The sequence below is a fragment of the Ammospiza nelsoni genome, chromosome 10 (genome assembly GCF_027579445.1).
Source record: "Ammospiza nelsoni isolate bAmmNel1 chromosome 10, bAmmNel1.pri, whole genome shotgun sequence".
Classification (NCBI taxonomy): Eukaryota; Metazoa; Chordata; class Aves; order Passeriformes; family Passerellidae; genus Ammospiza; species Ammospiza nelsoni.
In genome coordinates, this window is record NC_080642.1 from 19799083 (window position 1) to 19812372 (window position 13290).

Here is a 13290-nt window from a genome sequence, read left to right on the forward strand (position 1 = left end):
GACCAATGAGTCACAGACCACTGACCCAAGAAACCACCAACCCAAAAGAAGATAAATACTGGGCTAATTAAAATAAGAAATGAGAGAATCATTAATCAGTAGAAGATAGACCGCTAAATAAGAGAACGATGTAACTTGCAGCCAATGAACATCAATACCTTTATTTGCTAAAACGTATAAATAGTGAAAAGTCATGATCGTTGTGCTGGCTTTGTGGATTTGCCACCCAGCCTCCTTTCTGTGCAGAAATGTAAATGAATCAAATACCTTGACTCAGTGTTGGATCAGCATCTTACACTGGGTGAAAGAATCTATTCTGGGACAACACTGGGATTTAATGTATGCCCCAGTCAAGCTCTGTCCCTCTGTCCTCTCAGGCATCACTTCACACCAGCCCCTCAGCTCAGAGCAATAATGCCACTGTAAAAAGAGCTGAGAGGTAGAGGGGGAAACATAGTTTCTAATGTTACAACGTGTATGTGTTGCTGTAAAATGTTATTTAAGGGACAGAGAAGATTCTTATCTATACATTGTTATATTCTTATTTATATCTCTGTAATCTCCCCTTTATGTCTCTTGGCCTTTAAAAGTCAGTCCCTGGGCAGAATGGCTACAGCTCTTTCCCTGGTCTGGAACAGGTGTACACAATCTTAGGAATTGATTTACCTGTACAGAAAGGTCCTTCACTAAAAGCAACCTTTACTGCTGCTTTTATATAACCTTTGTTGTTAGAGCTGTTGTGGTGGATCACTACAGCTCTTCTGGCATTTATTGTATAATGTTACAACCCCCCCAAACTAGTGATAATACTCTGTCATTTGCTTGTAAACAGCATGTTCTGGGAGTTTATAAAAATGGTGTAAATGATGCCTTGGAGGGCTAGCTGGTCTGTTGAATTTTTATTAACCAGAATGAAACCAAAGATCACTCTAAGTTGTACTTTGTGTTTATAGTTTACAGGTCTGATCTACTTGCCCTTTAATAATCCAAGTGCTGTAGTTGTGATAAAACAGCCCTATTTCAAATCCAAATAAACACAGAAGAAAGCAGTGCTTGGGAAAAGAGAGCTCATAGAAAGAAAAAAAAAAAAAAGAAGAGAGTTCCACATTGTTATGGAAAAGTTCAAGTAATATTTAAGGTTGTAGGACTTATTCTTGTCTTTTTTTTCCCTTTTTCCTTCAGGATGGATGGAGTTTGGTAGTGAGAAGAAGAAATGCATTTCAGTGTGTACAGCAGAGAAATTTTAAGTCTTGCAACTTGTGCAATGACCAAGTGCAAAGGCCTGAGCTGAAATCCAGTTCCCAAACCAATGGGGAAACACAAGTGCCTGGTACAGGCCCCAGTAATGCTTCTGGCTGTTTTCCTCTCCCAGTGTTGCTGTTTTCACTGCAATCAGAGCCAAGGCTGTGCAGCTCTGCAACATCTGAGCTGATCTTGCACATGGGAGGGGAGCAGGTTGCAGAGCCTGTCTGCACTTCACCTTGGCAAAATGTTATGGATGGTCCAGTTTGTTCCTGCAGATTTGTGTGGTTCCCCAAGGGCTTGTGCAGGTTTCTGTCAGCCCTGCTGTTCTAAAGCTGTGCAGGGGCTGCCAGGCACTTTGTGCTTCCCTGGAAAGCAGCTGTGGGCTGTGGAACCACAGGACAAGGTGGCAGCTGTAGGGGGATAGAATATAAGATAATAAAGATAGTGTAGAAAGTAATCTTACCCCTAAGGAGTTGCAGCTGGGCCAATTATCAAAGATCAGGAACAGGCCTGGCTTTAACAGGCCACAGCTGTAAGCAATGAGAAGAAGATGCTATAAAAGAGTGGGGTGGCTGGGTGAGAAGGGAACTGGAGTCAGTGGCTGCTTTGTGAAGAGGAAAGTGTCAGTGCTCTGGGAAGCTGCCTGTGAGAAACACCAAGAAGGTATGAAACCCTTGTGATAGGAGACAGCAGTATGGAACCCCTGCCATAAGGTGACTAACAGGCAGCTTTCTTTAGCCCTAGGGCTGCCAAAAGCAAAGAGATCTCACTGTTCCAGACCCCTCTGATTACTGCTCTTTTGACCACACATTAGAGGATAATGGTCAGAAAATACACCCAGCACCAAGCTCTGGGAAAGGATCCTAAGACAGGAATAGCAAATCCTTAGAAACTCCAGTACTAGAATGACACATGTTAATGGATGTGAATGTTGTGCTTTTTCTTCTGAACTCCTCAGAAAGTGCCATAGTAGAAAAAAAAAGATTCCTGTTTCTTTCTGAGCTGGAGCAACACAAATATGTCAAGTCTCCTACAGCCCCCTGGGATCATCAGCTGGTTCAGGAAGTGCTCAATGATAAAAACAAGTGTTTTATTTATAGGAGCCTCTGCTTAATTTTTATTCTAGTATATCTGTGCTGCAAGGTACTCCAGAAGAAGCACCTTGATTTGCTCTAACCTTATTCACACAGAACAAAGATTCCTGGAAAATGCTTTTTTTGACAGCTGCACCCAGAGAGACTGGCAAAGGTGAGTGCGGTAATGTCCCAGGAGGAGTAAAGTATTTCTTTGGGAACCACCTCTGAGGAACATGGAAGGTCTTATCAGTTGTATTGGCAATGTGAGTGGAGATTTGTGGTAAAGCCCATGGCCACAGTGCTGAGAGGGGCAGGAACTCTGAAAATTTACTGGTTCTTGTCATCAGCTGGTCTAAATTTCAGGCCTGAATTACACGTTGCTGCTGAAATGACAGCCTGGAGGGCCAGCTAAATCCAACAACTGTTTTCTGCTTTCCCTTGTACAGCTATGGCCTCCCCCCCCCCCCCTTAAAAATTATCTGGTGTAAAAAGAGCTGTTGAACCTTTGTAATCTTTGTCTGACCCCTTCATGTGTGGTAAAAGCCAATACTGGTAAACATTTGATGACAAAATAGTTTTCAAAGTCTCCTTTGGTTATCACACCCTTAGGAGTTATCCTCTGATAACTTTACATTTCTTTTCTGCACTGTCTCCAAAACTCTGCCTCCCAGAGCCTCAGTGAGCTGGAGTTTGGTGCCTCAGGGCTGGCACAGCTGGAGCAAGTGTGATAACTACAGCCACACAGTGAGGCACACTGTGGCCATGGAATATCCTCCTATTGAAGAGTTTGAATTTCTGCTGAAAAGCCTCAGCTTCTGTCAGCCATGAAGGTTATTTCAGCTTGGTGTGATACAGACATATTTAAAAACCTTTTTGTCCTAACTCGATACCCTTTGAGGAGTTGTTTTTGTGGGTTTTTTTGTTTGTTTTCTGTAGTAAAAAAGTTTTTAAATGTCATGGAATCTTTGCTTCCTGTTTTGTCTTGTAAAGTAAGTCTGGGCACAGTTAACTGCATAGTTAACTTTGCCCCTGTTACTATGTTTAATAACTTAAAACCTACTATGCAGGTGGAGAACAGTTGTATACCCAACTCTGCATTGCCCCTTAGAAACAAACAGCTCATATTTCTTTAAAATGTGTGTGTGCAGGTGTGGAGAGCAGAGACACAGCCCTGTGAGCATGACAGCTGTTAGCATGGAATCCCAGACTGGTTTGGGTTGAAAAGGACCTTGGAGCTCATCTCACTCCATGTCCTGCCATGGCCAGGGCACCTTCCACTATCTCAGGTTGCTCCAACCTGGCCTTGAAGGATTTTTGTCTTACTGAGGCTGTACTCTTCTCCTTGGCTTCTTGAAAGCCAGGATTACCCCTCTGAAACCCCACTGCATCAAGCCTGGTCTGTATTTATGTATATTTTAGCATCCAGCCCTGCAAACACAAAGCCATGGACAACTTTGCACACATAAAGCTAGTTGACAAATATGTTAGCAATGTACAAATTCACAGCATTTCCCACTGAGTGGGTTTTCCAGTATTTATCTCATTCTGTGCCACACTGGGCATTTAAGATCTAAATTATCTTAAATAAAAATTGCCATTTCAAAGGTAGAACCTCGATTTTTCCCTGCCAGAACAAAGTATGTTGGTTATTTTTAATATTACAAGCCTGTCCCGTGACTTTTGAGCTCTGATTTTTGCGTGGTTGCAAAGCAGCACCTCGTGGCAAGCCGTGGTATTGCTTGTGCAGGGAGAGACCTTCCTTGTGGGATGATACACGACAAAGCAGGGATGCTGTGGAGTGAGAGTCACAGAATGGTTTGAGCTGGAAGGAACTTCAAAGCCCATCTCATTCCAGCCCCCTGCCATGGGCAGGGACACCTTCCACTATCCCGGGTTGCTCCATGCCCCATCCAACCTGACCTTGGACCTTTCCAGGGCAACCACAGAAAACAGAAGCCTGAAGGGAAATTCAGAGCAGTTTCAGAAAAATTCCTCAGTGCTCCAAGGATCCCATTCCCTTAGTGCTAAATCAACGTGGGTTTCCTTAGGAGCAACCAAGAATACTATAGAAGACTTGGGGACACCACAGGACAAAGAACAAGGTGACAGTGCCCTCACTCACAGCATTTCACGCGCTTCAAGGTGCTGTTCTGCTGCACTGGCATCCCATGGAATAATGCAACACCCTGGAACAACACGAGGAGTTGGACTGAGTGACAGTAGGTGATGGCTGCAGAAGGCTGAGATGAGAAATAAATGTTCATGTGCTCACAACAAAACCGACACCAGTGGCTGTGGAGGGATATTTCTGGAAGGAGACAACAAGATACACGTAATCAATATGTTTTTCTGTTCTCCTTTCCAGATTCGTTGATGTAGCACTAAAGAAACTCTTGTGTCCAGCAGTAAACAACAGTGTTAAAAGTAGTCAAAGCTTGGCATCCTAATATCCAGTTTGGCCAGGCAAGGCTGTAACCGGCTGTTGAGAGAACTGACAGGTAATATTAGAAAACTGGGGCTGCTATCACCAAGTACTCGAAAACAGGGTAAACCTCAGACACCGAGTGGTTCTTTGGCCGCCCTTATCGCGCTCAGTACGGTGCTCGTCTGTCCGTCCCAGCCCACGCAGGTGATGCTGTCCCAGTTCTCGGCAGCTGGGATTCCTGCACACATCCCGCCCGGCTCAGGGCTCTTCGGGAGCGCCTGAGGACGGTCCGAGGTGCACGTCTCGACCAGCCAGCCCCTCACGGGTCCGCCCGGAGGCGCTGCGGGTCCGGCCGGCCGCTCACGGGCACAGCCCAAGGTCGCCTCACGCCTTCCCGCCCAAAACCCGCCCGCGCGCCGCCGCAGGCCACGCCCACGCATCAGGCCGCACCCACACAGTATTAGACCACGCCCATGCAGTACTAGACCACACCCACGTCTCATTAGACCACGCCCACACGCACAGACACCACCGGCCCGCAGACCCCGCCCACTCCCCCTCAAACCCCTCCGCCCGTACCCAAGACCCCGCCCACACCCCGACGTGCTCGCGCTCCATCAGGCCCCGCCCCCATGCCTTAAATCACGCCCGCGCCCCCTCAGACACGCCTGTGCTCCTGCAGCTCTCGGCCACGCCCCGTCACCCCACCCACACCGCTCAGGCCCCGCCCCCGTCTTAAAAGCCTCCCGCAGCCGGCGCGCTGCCGGAGGTGACGTTGCGGGTACGGCGCGGGGCGGAGCCGGCCGGGGACGCGGAGCTGCGGGAGAGGGCTGCGCAGGTAACGGGGAGCGCCTGGGTGCGGGCTGCGCAGGGAACGGGGAGCGCGGGGGTACGGGGGCCACCGGGAACGGAGGGCGCAGTGAGCGCGATGCTCAGGGAACGCCGTGTCCGAGTGACGGAGTGCTGAGGGAATGATGTGCCCCAGGAACGCGGTGCTCGGGGAATGGGGGTGCTGAGGGACATAGGATGTTTGGGGAATGGGAGTGCTGAGGGACACGGGATGTTCGGGGAATGGCGGTCCTGAGGGATATGAAGTGCTCAGGAATGGAGGTGCTGAGAGACATGGGGTGCTCAGGGAATTAGGGGTGCTGAGGGGCACGAGATGCTCGGGGAATGGGGGTGCTCAGGGAATGGGGTGCTCAGGACACTGCGGTCCTGTTTGCAGGCGCGGAGCCCTCACGCTTGTATATTTGATATAAAAAAAGGGACTTTTTCCAGTTTAAGAGAGCGGTCAGAGCCGCCGCCGAGGTGCTGGCGGCGGCTCTTGGAGGCAGGTGGCAGTCCCCAGTGTTATCGCTGCTCTCCGGGCAGCAGGAAGCGTTTCAGTCGGTCGCCAGACAGCCCGGAGCAAATCCCGCCGGGGCTAAGCCTCTGGTGTCTGTCCTGAACGTGTCTGGGGGCTGCTGACAACAACAAAGACCAACAGGCTCCAATGGTTTTGTGCCCTCTCCAGTAAAAAAAAAAAGAAGTGAAAGAAGTGTAGGAGTTTTGATGCTTCTCTCAGCTGGCAGAAGTTTGGGAGAGTGGCTGGGATGAGTTCAGTGGATGCTTCACTTGGGCTATGTGGCTTAGCCCAGGGAAGTGCAGCTCTTAAGTTAATGAGGGAAGGCAGGAACTGTAGTGCCAGGACAAGGGGAATGGCTTTCCACTGCCAAAGGGCAGGGTGAGATGGGATATTGGGAAGGAATTCCTCCCCGTGAGGGTGCTGAGGCCCTGGCACAGGCTGTCCAGGGAAGCTGTGGCTACTCCAGCCCTGGAAGTGTCCGAGGCCAGGTTGGACAGGGCGTAGAGCAACCTGAGATAGTGGAAGGTGTCCCTGCCTATGGCAGGGGATGGAATGAGCTGAGCTTTAAAAACCCTTTCAATCCAAACCATTCCTCTTTTCTCCTTGTAGGGAAGGGCACTGCCCTGGGCACAATCTTGTACTGTGTCTCATTTGTGCTAAATGGATGGCAATTGGGTGTAACACCTGCAGCTGTAGTGCAATGGAAATAAAACCTTTAGATAAGCCAGACAGGAACCTGCTTCCTCTCTTGTTTGAGCTCTGTGGATATTTTGCTGCTGAAAAGTGCTGAGACCTTGCTGTGGCTTCACTTGCAGTTGTTCTTTCAACCTGTAGTTTTACTGCTTCAGAGGTAGGTTGCTCTTAGTATATTGGTCACATTTTCAAAGCAGAGCAGAAAAATAAAGGTAAATACTTTCTGCATTCTCTCCGAAATGGAGTGGAGTCATGATCTGATTGCTCCAAGGAGGCATTTGAACTGTGAAAACTTGCATTTTTGTGGTAACTCTGTGGATCTGGAAGCATGGAATTTCAGGAACAGGTTTGATATTATATTACTGCTGGAAAGGGGAGCCCTGTGCACCTTTTTTCCATCCCTCTGCTTGTCTGTTTTCCTTGCTCCTCAAGTGCAGGTGTCAGTGGTGGTGTGATGGGCTAGATTCAGGTGCCAAACCCACTGGCAGTGAGCACCATATGGAAATTGGATCCATGGAGCTGTGTCTGTGCATCCAGCAGGGAGAGGCAGGCCACCCATTAGGCAGTGAGAGCGATCAGAACCAGTTAAGCTGCTCCTGAAAGTGTTCCCCGAGGCTACACTTTGGACAGTCCTGGTGTTTGTGACTTGGCTTTTTGGTGGTGTTTGTTGTTTTGTTTTGGATCTTTTTGGTATGAAAGCTGTGCTTTCAACTACTCCTTATTTCCAGATGTTCCTGATATCCTCAGCCTCTTCCTTTCACTCTCCCAGCAGAAATATTTTTGTTTGCTGACAGAGTTTCATTTTGGGTGCTGACCAGACTGGTGCCTGTGAAGGGTTAGAAATACAGACCTGGGGCATTTTTGGAATGGTGTCTGGGGTGATTTTCACCCATAACTGCACAGGAATCATTGCTACAACAGATGTTCTGGTTTAGAGAACAAAACCAGCTTTTGCTAAATGTAAAGGTGGGAGTGCTAACAACGAATAAAGAAATCACAATAGAACAGGTGGATAAAGAGTTGAAACAGATGTAGGAAAGAAGGAATTACTCTCAGTTGCTCACTTTTGGCCTGATTTGTATGTTAACAGCTGTTTCTCACAGCAGAAAGCTCTCCAAAAAGATAAAAGGTGAGACTATTGGCAAAAATTTATATCAGGTGCATGCAGAGAATTTTTTTTAATACAAGCAGTTTTCTTACCCTCACTAAGACTAGGAACAATTAGCCTGGAAAAATCACTTTTGTTTATTGTGTTATTTTAAAGCCTGTGTTAGGACAGCAGGTCATAGTTAGTGGTAATTAGTGGAGAATAAATGCTTGTCCTTGTAATGTGCAAGACATATGCAAGTCTCTGTGACATAGATTAATGGCTTAATTGCAATGTTAAAATGCTACTTTTGGGCCAAATGCTGAATTTCCAGCATTTGTGTGTGGTTTGTTTTTAAATGCTTTTTGCTGTGTGGCTCTTGCCCCTGCCTTGAACCTGCTCTGCAGTGTACACCTCCCATTGTTTAGATCTCCTTTCCTGGAAGCATTTTCCTTTAGTTCCCTTATTAAAATTACTTATGCTGACTCTAACTGCTGTTCCTGTAGAATTTTTCTTCACGAGTTCTCATGAAGAAGATAATTTGCCTGTTTTTTTTTTTTTTTTTGTTAGAAATGGCAGCATAATCTTTATTAAATTACCATATCCAGTATTCCAGGTGGGTCTCAGCAGTGCAGAGCTGAAGTTAAATATTGACTTGTGTAGAACTTTGGTCTTGAGCAATCCCCACTGAAACTGCCGCCAGGAGAAAGGTGTTGTGGCAAAGATAATCACTTCAAACCACCCCCTGCCAAACTGAAGCCAATCTGGCTGTGGGGAGTGGTCCCAGAGGAGGCTCAGAAACCCCCCATAGTGTCTCCATGGCCAGAGCTGGGGGTCTGCATGATGTGAGGGGGACAACCATGTTTGTACCTGGCAGTGGTGACAGCCCCAGCGTGTCTCTGTGTAGTGAAATGATCACAGTTTGGGGTCTCCTGGTGGTTCCACATGTGGTGGTCTGTTCCAGTCTTGCTCTTATTTGTATTTCACCATCCCTGGAGCTGGAGGGAATTGTGTGTGCCAGGAGCCCAGCTGGTAGGAGGTCTCTGCTCTGGGACCATGGCTCCTACTACAGAAGGCTCTTTGTGCTTTATAGACACGTGATCCCTAGAAAAAATAAACATTTCTCATTCTTGCAGAGATTTGCTCTCAGATATGAACTAAGCAATAACTGTTTCAGCACTTTCACTGCTCCATCCATCTTTCCTTGTCTTGTGGGCTTTTTCACAAAAGTCTAAAATCTGCTTGCTGAACTTCATTGGAAATAGAATTCCTCTGGGACTAACAAGATAAATTTTGTTCTTGTTGATGTGGCATGTATCGTTCTTGACTGCTTTGCTGTGGGGAGCTCAAAAAGCAACACAGAGCTGTCTATTAAAGAAAACTAATTTTTCTCTAGCTAAGACGCTTTAGAAGAGGTGGTAGCCATCTTAGATTTTATTTGCTTGTGGGGAATAGGGATTTCAAACGAATCAAAAGGTTTTAGCAAAAAAAGAACATCCAGTCATTTATGGTGCTTTAGGTGAAAGAATTTTGCCATCCTTTAATAGTAAAATATTTTGAGCTGTCTATTCCTGGGGGAATAAGTTATTTTATATCTGTGGTAAGTCTGTTTTCTGTCAGAATCTGCTTCTAGGAAGATTTTCCTCCTGTGTTATTGGAAGAAGGTTGGGTATGTTGTGTGTCAGCTTTGTTTACTATAAACTGAGGTTTCGATGGAGGAAACATTTTGTTTTAGATGCAGGATTGGATTGATGACTCTTGCTTTTTAACTTTATATGCTTGAAACTATTTCCTTAAGTATGATGGGTGTGAACTGAAGAACCTGTAGAGCAAAAAGTGGCTCAAGATTTTAGCATTCCTGTCAAGTTGGTGCACTTAGTGAATGCAGGGCAGCAGTGTGACTCACTGTCAGGTGTGTGTCACGGATGTGTGCCTGTCTGCTGGGACTGAGGTCAAGGTTTAGGCTGAGCTCCAGATGGTGGCCAGAGGATTACTTTGAGAGCTAATTACAAGGCTTCTTTGTGTAAGTCTGAATAGTTACATCACAAAGATATTCTTTAATGATTCATCAGGCGGTTTAGTGGGGGAAATATCCCACAAGTTTTTAGCTTTCTGATGAGGTGTGCTGTGCCCTTAGCCTGCCTGGCTCGTGTTGAGCTGTACCCCAGCACTTGCAGGCTGTTTTAATGGGCATTCATTGCTGACTCTGCCAGTGGGATCTCTGGCATCTCTGAACTCTGCATGTCTCTTTCTCTCTGCATGTGTGGCCTACATTTCTCCTCTCATCCACCTCCAGAGCAGGGAGCTGCAGTGGTGTGGGCTGTGAACAAAGGCCCTGCCTCTGGGTTATTCAGGCATGGTCTCCCTTGAGTGAGCAGAGGCTATTTTTGGAGTTTCCTTGGGGAGAAGATGGTCAGGAATCCAACCTTGGAGCTGAGCAGAGGGGAGTGCAGCAGTGTCAGCTTTGGTCACTGTGCTGGGTCAGCTGCTGCTGGTGGTGCTGTCACAGAGGATCCTGTCTCCTGCAGAAGGGTGCTAGCGAGGTCACCCGACAGCAAAGTGCTGAGAAAACATTCATTTTACTTTCATTTTACTCCATGGCTTGTTGCTGTTGCCAGGAAACACCTTGTCCACATTTCAGACACTTGTGAGTTTTGGTTGCTTCTATCTTAGCTCAACAGATCTACCCTACAACTCATGGATAGAGGGCATTGTCCCCAGCATCCTCTGGATCTGTGTGCCAGCCTGTCTTGTGAGGTTCCATTGTCACTCCTAGCTGGTGCCACTACAGTTGTGACCTCTGGCCTGTGGCAGGATGGCTCAGTGCTAAGAGGGATGAAATTTCCTTGCAATGTTATCCTTCCCTGTGTCTGGGCTACTCAGGTATCCCTCAAAGAGGAGTGAGAGGAGTTTCCCACTGATGCTGTGTACCCAGTGCTGCTGCTGACACCTCCATGATGATGGAGGAAACAATGCTGGGCTCTCATGCTGGTGTTGCCATGGACCTCAGCAGGTGGCAGATGGATGGCTGAGTTTTCATAGAATCATTTGTTTTCTACCTGTTTTCCTTACAGCCTGGACACTAAAGCTCACCAGTGGGTGAAACACACTTTGGGAGTAAGAATGTTTAGTGGCTGGTGGAATGACTCCTGCCCCTGGGCACAGGTCAGTGTGTCATATAGCTGGCACAGAGCACTGTGGCCTCCCTGGTTCCTTTACAAACAGAGCTCTTCTTTAATGGGTTATTTACATTCCCCAAGGCACAGTGTCTTGTACTTTCAGTGTGTTTGTCTGTCTGTCCTGGGAGGAAATACTGCTGCTGGTTAACTGATTTAGTGTGTTCTCATGGCTAAAGGTTCCTCCTGCAGCCTGGTGGGCAGAGCAAGGGTGCTGCCTGTACGCTACAAGTATGGTTTTGTGTTCTGTCATCCATTGCATGTTCCTGCAGGCAGGAGCTCTCTGGGCAGAGATAATCCAAACTGTTGATGTGCTCTGTGTAGTGCAGTCAAGTTGAGGAGCTCAGTGGACTGACCAAGTGGGCAGCTGACACAGCACATACCTGTGTAGAAGCCTCCTAGTGCTCAGAGCCTTAGGGAATGTTTGCACAGTCATTTCTCCCTGTGTCTAGGGCCAGAATGTACCACCTGCAACAGAGAGTCATCATGATCTCTCTTGAGAGATAAAAGGATTTGTGTGGGTTTTCCTTTGCTAAGTCAGGGAATAGCTGACCTTGGGGCCAGCTGTGAGCTGGCTGCTTTTCTGTCTTTCTGAACACACTGAAGCAGCAAAGATCAGTCCCCAGAATCCATATGAGATTTAGTCAGGACCCTTTTCAGAACCCAGACTACCTTGAAGTCCCTCTTTGTCTTAATTTCCCAAATAATTAAGTTCTCCTTTAAAAAATCTAAACCTAAGCCCTGCTTCCTGGTTCATGGAGTGGGAGGCTATTGTGTGCCTGACCTCAAACTGGCTGCTGCTCAAGGTTCTGCAACATGTGATGCCTGGTGTTGCATCAGGTGATGGATGGGGGATTTTGTTGATCCCTCTTGGCCAAGACATCCTTGAACCTTCTATTTTGAGAGGCCCATATGGTTGCAGGGCTGAAGGAAACACAAACTTCAGTGTTGCATCCCATGTGCTGGTTCTGGGAAGTTGTTGACGATTATAAGAGCCCTCACTTCTCCAGGCTGTGACTGGAACCAGGAAAGGTGGTGGTAAAGAACCTGCTCAGCCTCTTTGAGCTCAGTGTTTTCTTTAGAGGTCACTTCATACTCCTTAATTTTTCTTCTTCCCCTATAAATCATGCTTTTCCCAAGGTTGTTCCCCAAGATTTCATTTCCTTCTTTTTGCAGAAACCTCACATCTCCAAGAAGGTGGTGCCAGACCACACTTATTTTTCCATAATTAGAGGATTAAATCTTCCAGACATTCTTTGAAGCCACTGAGAGAGCAAGGCTATTGCCAGTCACCTGGAGGTGCATTAGGGATTCTTAGGGGCTTGTTTATTCTCTGTGTGATGAGTGATACTTCTTGTCCTCCTTTCTCTCAGGCTAACTCAGATTATACTGATAGCATTAGTGAAGAACCATTCCAAGTCTGATGTCACTCTACAGCAAAACCTTGGAGGTTTGTTGACACACTCACCAGGCACTGGGACTTTGCAGAGTAACCCAGGAATGAAACTGCATTTTGTGGAGCAAAATGTGCTGAGAGTGGTGTGAGGGACTGATGCTTGTGTGGGAGAGAGCTGAGCTGAGAAAGAAGGAGCTCCAGGCAGAGCTCTGCACACACCTGCATGTGTGGAGTCACCTGAAGTTCAGGAGAGCAGCTTTTTAAGCACTCCTCTTTAATCCCTGTTGTCTGTATGATTCTGCTCTTCCCTTTGTAGTTCTTCCAGCAGCAAGTTGACAAGGACTGTGAGTTTGGGATATGTGTCAAACCTCTGTACCTGTGAGCTTGCAAAGAGCTGTGGGACTTGTCCTGCTGATGTTCCCAAAAGGAGAAAAACCCTGGGGGATACTTTACATCTCCAGCAGTGATGTGTGAAAGTGGAAATGGACAGTAGATACTGAGCTGTAATTATTGGGAAGCAGAAATCCTTTCTAGGCTAGGGGGAACATTCAGAGGGTGACCTGAGTAATCTGAAAGAGCTGAAGGGTTTCAGTGTCCTGAGCAACTTTGTGACTCTGACAGATGCTTCCAAAAGGAACAACATTGATAACGGGAACTGCGGGATGCGCCACGCTGAAATTTTATCTGCCTAAGTAGCTGCTAGTCCTATTCCATTAATGTTTGCATATTTAATAAACTTCTAACGTGGGATTTTAATGAGTTGGCAGTTATCTCTGAACACCCAGCAGCAGCAGCAGTCTCAGAGTTTAGGTGGCTCTCAAATGGAGATTTCTCTCACTTAGAAGGC

General features: G+C 47.0%; 1 protein-coding gene across 1 annotated transcript in view; it reads left to right on the top strand.

The window, feature by feature from the left end:
- The first annotated feature begins 1861 nt into the window (after positions 1 to 1861).
- Positions 1862 to 13290, top strand: part of MAP3K13 (mitogen-activated protein kinase kinase kinase 13) — a 76118-nt gene continuing 64689 nt past the window's right edge. Inside the window, exons 1-3 of the mRNA XM_059479129.1 lie at positions 1862 to 1908; positions 1984 to 2493; positions 4687 to 4819. The gene's annotated coding sequence lies outside the window, so the exon portion shown is untranslated. The remainder of the gene's footprint in view (positions 1909 to 1983; positions 2494 to 4686; positions 4820 to 13290) is intronic.